Raw genomic sequence first — 12,023 nt, 5'->3', positions numbered from 1 at the left:
TAATAGAATATTCTTTAAAAATTTCTAAAAGATTTCTAAAAGATTCTAAAAGATTCTAAAAGATTCTAAAAGATTCTAAAAGATATTTGAAAGGTTTTCAAAATATTCTAGCAAATTCTAAAAAGTTCTAAGAGAATTAAGGAAGTTGTCCAAGAAGGATTCTAAAGTTGCATTGTTTCCAATTAATATAAAAACTTCTCAAGATGCTTCTTAATATCTAATATATATTAGAGTCAAGACTAAGATGAACCTCATTCTTGACAACATATCTCTTGGAGCTCTAGCTCATCTCTCTTGATGTTGATTTTATATTCATTTTATTTAATGAACTTCAAGCTAGTTTTCTTGTTAAAACTCTTTTCTTCAAGTTCTTATTTGGTCTTTTGTATAGTATATGTATGATAATTTATTGATACTATCTTCTTATTAATACTAAAGCTTGATCTTTTTTGATAGAGAGTAAATTATCTTTCTTCTTAAAAGCATCTAAATGCTTTAAAGATTGTGGATTATCTTTTTATTATTAAATTAAAAGTAGAAAATATTATCTTGTATAGGATATTACCTTAAGTAAGTTGTTAGTGGTCAAAGGTTTGACTCTTGGTATATGGTAAGGGCATCCAATGGATATAGGACGAAATCATGGACAAAGAGTCAAAGTCAAAAGAATAAAGTATTAACAAGGGAATATCCAAAGACTAAGTATGAGTCATTAGTATGTATCATAGGATACCCTCGAAGTTTGTGAGATACCAAAGGATCCTAAGAGCATATGTGTAAGACATAAGAGTAATTAGTATTGGACATAGGATATTCTTGGGACTCGTGAGATGCCAAAAGGATCCTAGGGCCATGTCTGTAAAAGTCAAAGAGTGGACGTTGTCTTTTAGGACAGCAACTACTACCTATAAGTAATGAGTGTTGGAAGTGAGAGATATCTTATTCCATACTCTCTTTGTGTGCAACCTTGCTAATGCTAAGTATTATATCTTCTAAGTACTTGTTTACTTAATAGGTTATGGGCCCACTCACCTTTACTTGTGAATTTTGAAGTATTTTAAAATCTTTCTTGTTGTAAGGAGTAGATCTTATGGTTATTGCTGAAGTTTGAGTTTGTTATCTTCTAATCTTTCTTATGCATCTAGTTGTTGATGTAATTTTACTCTTATTTATTGTTAAATGCACTTATAGTCTTTGTTGTTGTTAGACTCCATATAATGATGTTTTAGGACTCTAGTGTTATATTTCTTTGGTGAGATTTATCATTGGTATTCTAACTTTGTGCTTTCATGTACTTAACTTCTTAAGAGATTGTTCTATTTTCACAAGAAGTTTTTTTTGTGAGATTAGAAGTATTTTGTAAGAAAAGATGAGTGATTGAAGAGTGGAAAAGCTTATACAAGAGGTTTAGATAGAGTGTAAGACTTATGAGAAGTCTTATATGTGAAGTTGAGAGTGATACAAGAGTGAAATCAATTGTTTACTTACAAAGAGGGCATTCTGGGTTTCTAAAGCAGCAACACCTTCTTGTTGATTTTGAGAGTTCTATATCTTCTTTTTCTAATTTTCTTTCACACATCCTTTCCTTAGACATGGCTTCAAGTGAGGGTGAAAGCTTGAGAGTGATTGAGAAGTTTAGAGGTAAAAACTTTTACCATTGAAAGATAAAAATAGAGCTTTTGTTGGCTTTATTGGATTTTTGGAACATTGTTGATGAAAGTGAAGACCATCCAAGTGACAATGCTGATATCAAAGTGAAGGAGTACAAATGTTGTGAAATGAAGGCTTTTGGGATGATTGCAATAAACCTTGATGATGCCAACTTTTCATATGTTATAGCTTGTAATGGACTAGCGGAAGTATAGAAGACTCTTTGCAACATCTATGAGAATAGAAACCTTGCCAACATCCTTTGGACAAGGAAGAAATTCTTGATAGTAAAGATGGAAGAAGGAGATGACCTCATGGCTCATGTTAACAAGATAAAAGTACTTACTAACCAACTAGCAGTTGTTGACAAATTAGTTGATGATAAGGACATTGTATTGACATTACTCATGAGCCTTCCCGAATCCTACAACTACCTCATTGTGGCATTGGAGTCCAACAATATGAAGGAGCTTACCATGAACTATGTCACATCAAGACTTGCCCATGAAGTGACCAAGAGAAAAGAAAAGGAGCTTGCAAGTGATGATTCGGCTCTATTTTCAAGATAAGGCAAAGGTAGCTATTTTTACCAACATGATAATTCAAAAAATAATATGAGAAATTACTATATTTGTGGGAAATCAAGTCATTTTACTAGAAATTGCTACAAGGCCAAGAAAAGAGATAGGGAGAATGCAAACAATGCTAGTGATAGTTTTGGTGGAGATGAGTATGCTTTCATGGCAAAGGAAGGAGCCTCCATGGCTGCTATGTCAAAGTGGATTATAGATTCAGGTGCTACTAAGCATATGATACCATACAAGTGTTCATTTGACACTTATGAAGAAATTCCAGCAACAAAAGTGTGATTGGGAGACAATGGCATGGTACAAGCCATTGGAATTGGCTCCATTGTAGTAGAGATTGTTGTGAAGGACCAAATGAAGAAGATCAGATTGAAAGAAGTCCTACATGTGCCAAAAATAAAGAAGAATCTCTTTTTGGTGAGCAAACTTGTATCACATAGTTGTAAGGTTCAATTTGACATGAATGGATGTTTTGTCAAGACATTGGATGGCCAACATGTTGCCAAAGGCCTTAGAGATGGAAATCTCTACTTCATCAATTGTAAAAAGGTGAATGTAGTTGAAGTGGCGGCATTTGTTGATTTTTCACAAGATCAAGACAAGTTTAGATTTTGGCATCAACGACTTAGTCATTTGAATGCCAAATGCATGAAGGAGCTCTAATCCATGGTAAGTGGCTTGGATCTTAGTCAATTCAGCCAGAATGCCATGACACTTGTTTGTGAAGGATGTATACAAAGCAAACAACAAAGGGCTTCATTTCCAAGAGGAGTTGCAACACGTGTAACAAAATTGTTGGAAATTGTGCACTCTGATATTTGTGGACCAATGAAGACATCATCAATTGGAAGAGCAAAGTACTTTGTCACATTTATAGATGACTTTTCAAGAAAGGTGTGGATTTACATCTTTAAAGCTAAGAGTGAATGTTTTTCAAAGTTTAAGGAATTTAACGCTGTCGTATTACGTGCTTTCCTGCTTGAGAACGCGCCGGGCGTCTGGCTGTAGAAGGTAGTATGGAGATTCGCCGATAGTCAAGCAGTCTATCAGTTTTTGACTGCTGAAATATAAATGACTGCAACAATGTACCGTAAATCTATACGGATGTTCATCGACTGCTTGTCGAAGTCTTTTTTTTTGCCCCAGCCGATAGGTCTCTAGGCATTACAGAGAACCCCGAACAACCCAAACTGTTAATCTTCAATATCCCTTTGTACTTACGATCTTGTATCCACTGACTGTCCTGTTAGATTAACCCAATAAATTTCATTCACTCCGCATACTCAATCTTATAGACACCCCTTTAATCCTTCAATCACAGACGTAACTCGATTTTACAAAACAGTCAAGAGTATTCAAACCTACTTCATTTAAAAATCCCGATTCACCATTACAACACTGACTTCAGCAGCAATTGCCTCAGTCTTCCCAAAACTCTATGAAGAAGAAAAATCCAAATTCTATGTCTTTCCTTCCCCGACCCGAAGCATGAAGCTCCTCTCTCTAATTCCCTTGATCTTCAAAAACCTCCAATGAAAACCGAACTGGTAACCTTGCAAAAGCTTGAAAACTAGCTCCCCCCCCCGATTCCCCGAAAGAAAAAAAAAAAAAAAAAAAACCTCCCCTCCTTAAAACTATATTCTCCCCTAACCTTATCCTCTGAACTTCTTCAATCTTCCATCTTAGATCCGGAATTGGCTCCCGCCGTCAGAGCTTAGATCCGAAATTGGCTCACGTCATCAAGGCCTTCTCCTCCGTTTTTACCTTTAAGAGATCCATTTACCGTAAACAACGTTCCCTGAAACGGCACAGAGAACAGAACAGCCCGAAACAGAATCGAAACCCCGTAATCGGGACCACATTGAGTCGCCCGACCAATTCAGATCCCATATTGGGTAAGATGCCCATAGTAACCTGGATGTTCCCGTAATTGGGTCAAATTGGTCCTCACGTCAGATTGGCTAAGACCCATAGTAAGACCTGGATTTCCCGTAATTAGACTGCATTGGGTTGACCGGCCAATTCAGGTCTCATATTGGATAAGAGGACCCGGATTGGATTATCAAAATTGGATCCAATTGGCTCCTCGAACCCGTCATGTGAATTGGTCCTTCTCTTCCTGCTGACTCCCGTTATTGGAATCGAATGGAGCATTTCAGTATGCCCCGGCTGACTGTAACGGAGTGACTGAACCTGACCACTCAGTATTTGTACTGGAGTTGGTCGATGCTCCCAATATTCGAGGTAACTGAATATTAATAAAATTCCCCTTTCTTTTTATTTTCATTGTATACTCGTGTTACAACATGACAATGCTCTTGTAGAGAAACAATGTGAGTGCAAGATCAAAGTGTTGAGAACGGACAATGGAGGTAAATACATGTCAAAGCATTTTGATGACTTCATGAAGATTCAAGGTATTGCAAGATAAACCTCTACTCCTTACACTCCACAACAAAATGGAGTTGCTGAAAGAGCAAATCATACCATTGTAGAGATGGCAAAGAGTATGCTTCATACACAAAACCTTCGACATGAATATTGGACGGAAGCTGAGGTAAATGTGGTGTACATAAGGAATAGTGCCCTACAAGTGCACTTACATCAATGACTCCACAAGAAGCTTGGAGTGAAAAGAAACCTTGTATTTCACACATGAGGATTTTTGGATGCATTGCTTATACAAAGGTACCAGATTGTATGAGGTCCAAACTTGATGCAAAAAGGTACAAAATGTGTATTTGTTGGATATTGTGAAGGTACCAAAGCATATAGGCTAATGTGTTTAGAAACCAAGAAGATCATCAAAAGTCGTGATGTAGAGTTTTTGGAGCATAAGAGTGCTTTTGAGCACTTGGAAGAGTGTCGAAGTGAGAGTGAAGGTATGTTTGTAGACACATCTTCAAGTTCAGCAAAGAAAGAAAAAGAAGAAGATGATGATGACAATAAAGATGGAGGAAATAGAAGTTAAGATCAAGTGCCAAAGAAGGTAAATCATAGTGTGCCTTCAATTATTAGAACTAACAATGAAGACAATGAAGATATTGAAGGTGACGATGATGATGAAGAATATCAACCTTTGAGTGACAAAAGACAAGTATTGAGGAAGAAGAAGGATGGAATTTAAGAAGAAAGGTCTTCTTCAAATGAAAGGAGATATCTTTTGAGAGAAGAAAAACCACGTAATGAATAGTAGAAGGACCACATCTTTCCTCAAATAAGTGAAGAACATGCCAATGTTGCACTTCTTGCTGATCTATTGAGTTTATATGATGCAATGAAGTCCACGGATGCGTTGAAGTGGAAGAATGCTATGGAAGAAGAGTACAAATCACTCATGGATAATAGAACATGGAAATTGACTCAACTTCCACCAAATCGATCTGCAATTGGTTCTAAGTGAGTGTTTAGAACCAAAAGGGATGCAATGGGCAATATTATGAGATACAAGTCTAGATTGGTTGCTAAAGGCTACTCACAAGTTACTGGTGTGGATTTCAATGAGACATTTGCTTCCGTGGCCAAATTCACCACTATTAGAACCATTGTGGTAATTAGAGCAATATTGGACTTGGAGATGCATCAAATGGATGTGAAGACGGCTTTCTTGAATGGAAGTTTAGAAGAAGACATCTATATGGAGCAAACTCAAGGATTTGTTGAAGAAGATAAACAATACCTTGTTTGTAAGTTGAAAAAATCCTTGTATGGGCTAAAGCAATCACCAAGGGCATGGTACCAACGCATTGATACATTCTTTGTGAGTGTAAGATTTGTAAGGAGTGAGGCTGATCATTCCTTATATGTGATGTAATCAAATAGGTTCATATTGATTGTCATCCTCTATGTTGATGATTTGATCATCTTCACCAATATATTGAAGATGATGGATTGATTGAAGGCAAAGTTAGAAAAGGAGTATGAAATGAGTGATTTGGAACAACTTCACTATTGTTTAAGAGTGGAGTTTGTAAGAGATCATGCTAAGAAGACCATTACAATGAGCCAAAGCAAGTACATTGAAGAAGTGTTGAAATGATTCAATATGGAGGAGTGTAAGCCTAATGGAATATGATTGGAGGTAAACTTGAAGTTGATGAAGCTCACGGATGAAGAGTTTGCTGAAGTTGAATGTCAAATACAAGGTGTTCCATACAAGGCAGCAGTGGGCTCACTTATGTATGCAATGGTTGGCACAAGGGTGGATCTTGCATATGCGGTGAGTGTTGTAAGTCAACACATGTCAAGGGCTGGATCAATCTATTGGACAACCATCAAAATAATCATGAGGTACTTAAAAGGCACTTTGAACTTCAAATTATGCCTTAGAGGTGATAACATTAGTTTGCATGGTTATTGTGATGTGGATTGGAGTGGAGATGCAAATGATAGAAGGTCAACAATGGGGTATGTATTCTTTGTTGGAGTGGAAGCAATTTCATGGAATTGCAAGAGACAACCAACAATTACAAGGTCAACAATGGAGGCAGAATATATGGCAGCAAGCCATGGTGCAATAGAGACAATATGGTTAAGACAACTTTGGGAGGACATTGGAGATGTGCAAATGGAAGCAACTCCAATAGAGTGTGACAATCAAGGATGTCTTGCATTTGTAAAGAATCCAAAGCATCATTCAAGGACCAAGCACATTGACATTCAACATTACTTTATAAGAGAGAAGATTGAAATGGGAGTGATTGATATGAGGTATTGTGCAATGGAGGACATGCTTACTGATTTGTTGACAAAGGCATTAGTAAAGGATAGACACCACATGTTGACAAAGGTATTAGGCTTAAAAGGTATTTTACCAATAACAAAGTGAGAGTGTTAAAGTAAAAGTAGAAAATATTACCTTGTATAGGATATTATCTTAGGTAAGTTATTAGTGGTCAAAGGTTTGACTCTTGATATATGGTAAGGGCATCCAATGGATATAGGACGAAATCATGGACCAAGAGTCAAAGTCAAAAGAATAAAGTATTAACAAGAGAATATCCAAAGACTAAGTATGAATCATTAGTATGGATCATAGAATATCCTCGAAGTTTGAGAGATACCAAAGGATCCTAAGAACATATGTGTAAGACGTAAGAGTAATTAATATTGGACATAGGATATTCTTGGGACTCATGAGATGCCAAAAGGATCCTAGGGCCATGTGTGTAAAAGTCAAAGAGTAGATGATGTCTTTTAGGGCAGCAACTACCACTTATAAGTAATGGGTGTTGGAAGTGAGAGATATCTTACTCCATACTCTCTTTGTCTACAACCTTGCTAATATTAAGTGTTGTGTCTTCTAAATACTTGTTTACTTAATACTTATAAATTAATATTATTTAGATTTTCTTTTCTTTTTTTTTAAGATGACTAGAAGTAAAGATAATAGTATGGTTGAATCTAATGACTTTAAATTAGATGTTATTGTGAACATGCTAAATGCTTTATCTCATAGAATTGTTGAAATTGAAGAATTTTTTGTAAAATTTTATGATAATGCAAGACTTTGAGCATTTCAACCCCTGATGCAACCACTTCTTTAAGCTTCTATATCCAACAAGATAGAGGCACTTATACCTCAAGAAGAAAATATATCTGTTCAATACCATAAGAAGCTTTGGATTAATCTTTCAAAAAAGTTTGATGATACTTTGTGATTGGTCGTTTTACTTATTCCAGAAGAAACCTCCCAGAATAAACCCGTATAGGAGGATTCAAACATGGGGAATGACTAGTTGCTTAAGCATTCATGTTAGGGTCACACGATCAATTACCTCCTCAATATATCGTCTCTATTTCCAATATCTGAATACACAAGGAAACTATAATCTCGACTTTCACCTTATCAGTCTCTTCTTTACAACAATTCAGTCATATCAATAACTGTTATTTCCACCAATATATTCACCCTCATAATCTCTAACTGTAATACTGCGCCTTCACAACTTTCAACATATAATTATCCTTGTTCCAATCACTGGAATTCTTCACACAGAACTGCCATTCACATTATAATGTTTCACACAAACACAGACTCATTCTCTTTGCTGAACTACAATCAAATTTCAGCATTCAATCTTTCTTCTTCTCAAATCATACCAATCACATTTCCATTCCATAATTCAGTTCACAATAATCAGAAACTCTCAATCTTCTTATTCAAAGAAAATAACAAACAAAAGAAAAGAGGTAGCACCAAGCTTATCCTAGCTCATACTATCACAGTGATGGCCCTCGGCTCATGACTATCATAGTCTGGCACCTTAATTAACTTCTACAACTCCTATATACTTTTCTCTGATTCTCTAGATTCTAAGTGTAATTTTGTAATTAACCGCTTTTAATAACTAAATCATTCATCCGTCCTCCTGAATTTTCTATTATATAGACTATTAATATATTTTACCAATATCTTTCAAAAATGAATTAATATCTATTCTACATAGCCCTATTCTTATCTGTGCAGCGTCTTTGCAAACACTCAATTGATACCTATCTAAAAACTATCTAACAAAACTCTACAAAAATTGACATCCCTCTAGCAAATCTAATTAATCAATTGCCACAGTATCTGTTATTGGTTCCACTGATTCTAGTTCCAACTACAAATCTTCGTCTTCTTCCAATCCTTCCATCGGTTCTTGCCTCAACTAAGCTGAAAGGTCTTTATTATACTCACCCAATACACGGACTTGAACATCCAGTTTCAAGATCTGGACATCCCGAAGTTTCAATTGTTGTTGTTGTTGACTCATCCATTCTGGAATATCTTCAATCCATACTTGTGATCGGCTCCTCATTGTTAACTTTTATTTGGAACTACTACTCTTGAAAACACAAGAAATACAAGAAAATAGCACTCTAGCCAACCCAAAACAACACCACAGAATGACTTTAACTGGTACCTCATTCCTATTCTTTTACTACTTGGTGATAATGACAACATGTTACCCATACTATCTGTGAAAGATAATGAAAAATAATCTTTCTTGGTGGCCGCATTTAACTTTCAAAAATCTTGACATATCCTGATTTTTCCATTCTTCTTCCGTACCATCACGATTGGCGACATCCATGCACTATGTGGAACATGATAAATAAAATCCACGTCGAGAAGTTTATCCAATTCCTCTTTCACTAAAAGGAAATATTTTGGGTTAAGTCGGTGTTGTCTTTGACGAACTAGCGTAACACCCTCCTCCAGAATAATCTGGTGCTCACACACGTCAATTGGAATCCCTTTCAAATCTGCATATGACCACGCAAAGGCAGATTTGTGATGGACAAAAAATTGTTTTCAAGCATCCAATTCTATATCGATAATACCGACATATATTTTAATTAGCTGTGGTGTTTCATTGGTACCCATATTAATAGATTGACACACAGGGTCTTCAACAACCTCTGATTTAATTGTCTTCTCCTGATCTAAATATCTTGTATTATTTGACATATGGAAACCACCCAAATCTGATTCTAATGTGCTGACTCTATTGATTGCAGGATTGTTCATCCATTCGGCAATAACATGATCCGAGTTAGTCGCATCCTCTTGATGCAATAAATATTTGCCGGGACTTCCACATTGGTAGACTCCTGCCTTTGCTGTTGAAGTGTTTTGTCCTACCCCAAATTGCAGTGAACCTATAGCATCATCATCTGCCTCAATCGATTGATTCTTATTGTCCGATGTAAATTCTGATTCTGGCAATTGAGATTCTCCATGATATTGTACCAGGTACATCTGTAGAATAATTTGGTCATCGCCTTTTCTAATTGTCAATGTGCCTTGACCCCAATCGTTCTTAGCTCTGGCTTAATAAAGCCAAGGTCTGCCTAATAAAATGGGATATGATAATGTAGAACTCTGTAATCGGAATACAATATAATTGATTTTGTATGTCAATCTCACAATTTCAGTGGTAATGTTTTGTAAGATTTCCATTGACTTTACTTGACTATGATCTGTCATTTGCAAGACCAATGTCGTAGATAGTAATTACTTTAGATCCAAGTCCTCCATTGTATCCGCGTTCATTAAATTCACACTGGAGCCACCATCGACTTATATCCCTGGAATTAAAACACCATTGATTGATACATCAATTGTTGGTGCTCTCGAATCTAGATTTAAGCTAACTTCATGAATTTCTTTAGTGTAGGATCTTCGTCGTATTAGCGGTGAATTCAATGTAGATCGACATTCCGGTGCTACAATCAAAAGTTGCTTCATTGTAATTGAAGGCTGAATAACATCCAAATCCTTCAGAATGTCATAGGATTGCATATTGAGAGTAATTTTCAATGCTCTTTTGCATTTCATTGGTTTCGATTTTACTCCGTGAGATAAGATATTCTTCCGCCCTGGACTCAGAATTGGAACAGTAGCCGGGGCTTCTTTAGAATTTCTGCCCTCAAGAAGATCTTTCAATGGGTAGGACATTTCTTGGAATTACGTAGAGATTGGAACTGCTTATAACGGAACCGAAGTCTCTGTAATTGGGACCTCATTGGGTTCTGCTAGCAATTCAGGTCTCATACTAGGTACAAAGCCTGTAACAAGACCTAGATTGGATGGTCTCGATAAATTGGCACGTAGAACCAAATTGAATTCCTCAGTTTGTTGAGGTCTTAATATTGGAATACATCCCAATACTGATATTGGTTTGTTTAGCGCTGTGGACGACACTACTTGCTCTCCTGCGATTAGTTCATACAGGTCTTGAATTAGATTCTTGTCTTTTTGTTGGCCTCTGGTAAGCACTATGTTCACCACCTCGACACGATGTACTGGTGAGTCTCGTTGAACAAGGCCTTTATCTTCCATCGATTGGCTTGTTTGCATTTGCTGGTCTCAGTTATTATGATTAAAGGGCGCATTACACTATTGATAAGTGTGACCACACTACTTACAATTTCCACATATTAGAGCATAGTCATCACTGGCCCTTGGATTAGGACATTCACTCGCATAATGTCCGATTTGTCTGCAACAATAGCAACGAAGTGGTCTCCTGCCAACTCCTTCAGGGATATTGGGTGTCTCTACTGGTATATAACGGCTAGGTCTGTTCCATGTCAGATGAATAAAGGATCCTGGTTGACTCATTGTTACTATAGAGTTTGGCATTGGCTTCGTCATGGGTCGATATTGATGGTATCCTGGTTGATTCATCGCCAATCTGTGAGTATTGGATACACCTTCTTGGTGAAATTCAGAGTTTAGAAAATTAGAATAATTCTTGTTTTGTTTATTCGCTCAATTTCTATTCCAACCAAATCTATTATTCATCTGTACTTGATTGACATCCCACGAAGTTGGTTGAGTCATTATCTGGTTACTGAGTTGTTGTTGCTTCTGTAAATTCTAATAGCTGGTGGTAATATGCTTGCCCCCACAAAAGGTACATTGTACAGTCATTTGCAATGGTGAAGGACATTCTATTACTAAATGACCTTGCTCCTTACAATTGTTGCACCAAACATTGGTCCTAGTATTGGTAGGCTTTTGCTTCTTCTCCTTATCTTTGGCCATATTGATGGCCATTTCTTCCATTTTCTTCGTCAAATTCAATAACAAGGTTTCATTGGAATCTTTTAGGGCTGGCATTATTGGTATCTCTGCCGTAGTTAACGCTTATTGTTGATACGGAAAATATGGAGTATATGCTGTTATCACATTTGGTGGTATAGCTTGCAATGGAGTGACATTAACTGGCCCCTGAATATTGGTATTAGAATTGGTCCCTGTTTCTAATATCCGTGGATAACTATCCACTGATT

The sequence above is a fragment of the Physcomitrium patens genome, chromosome 7 (assembly GCF_059467195.1).
Source record: "Physcomitrium patens ecotype Gransden chromosome 7, ASM5946719v1, whole genome shotgun sequence".
In the NCBI taxonomy this organism is placed as follows: Eukaryota; Viridiplantae; Streptophyta; class Bryopsida; order Funariales; family Funariaceae; genus Physcomitrium; species Physcomitrium patens.
This window is presented reverse-complemented; position numbering follows the sequence as displayed.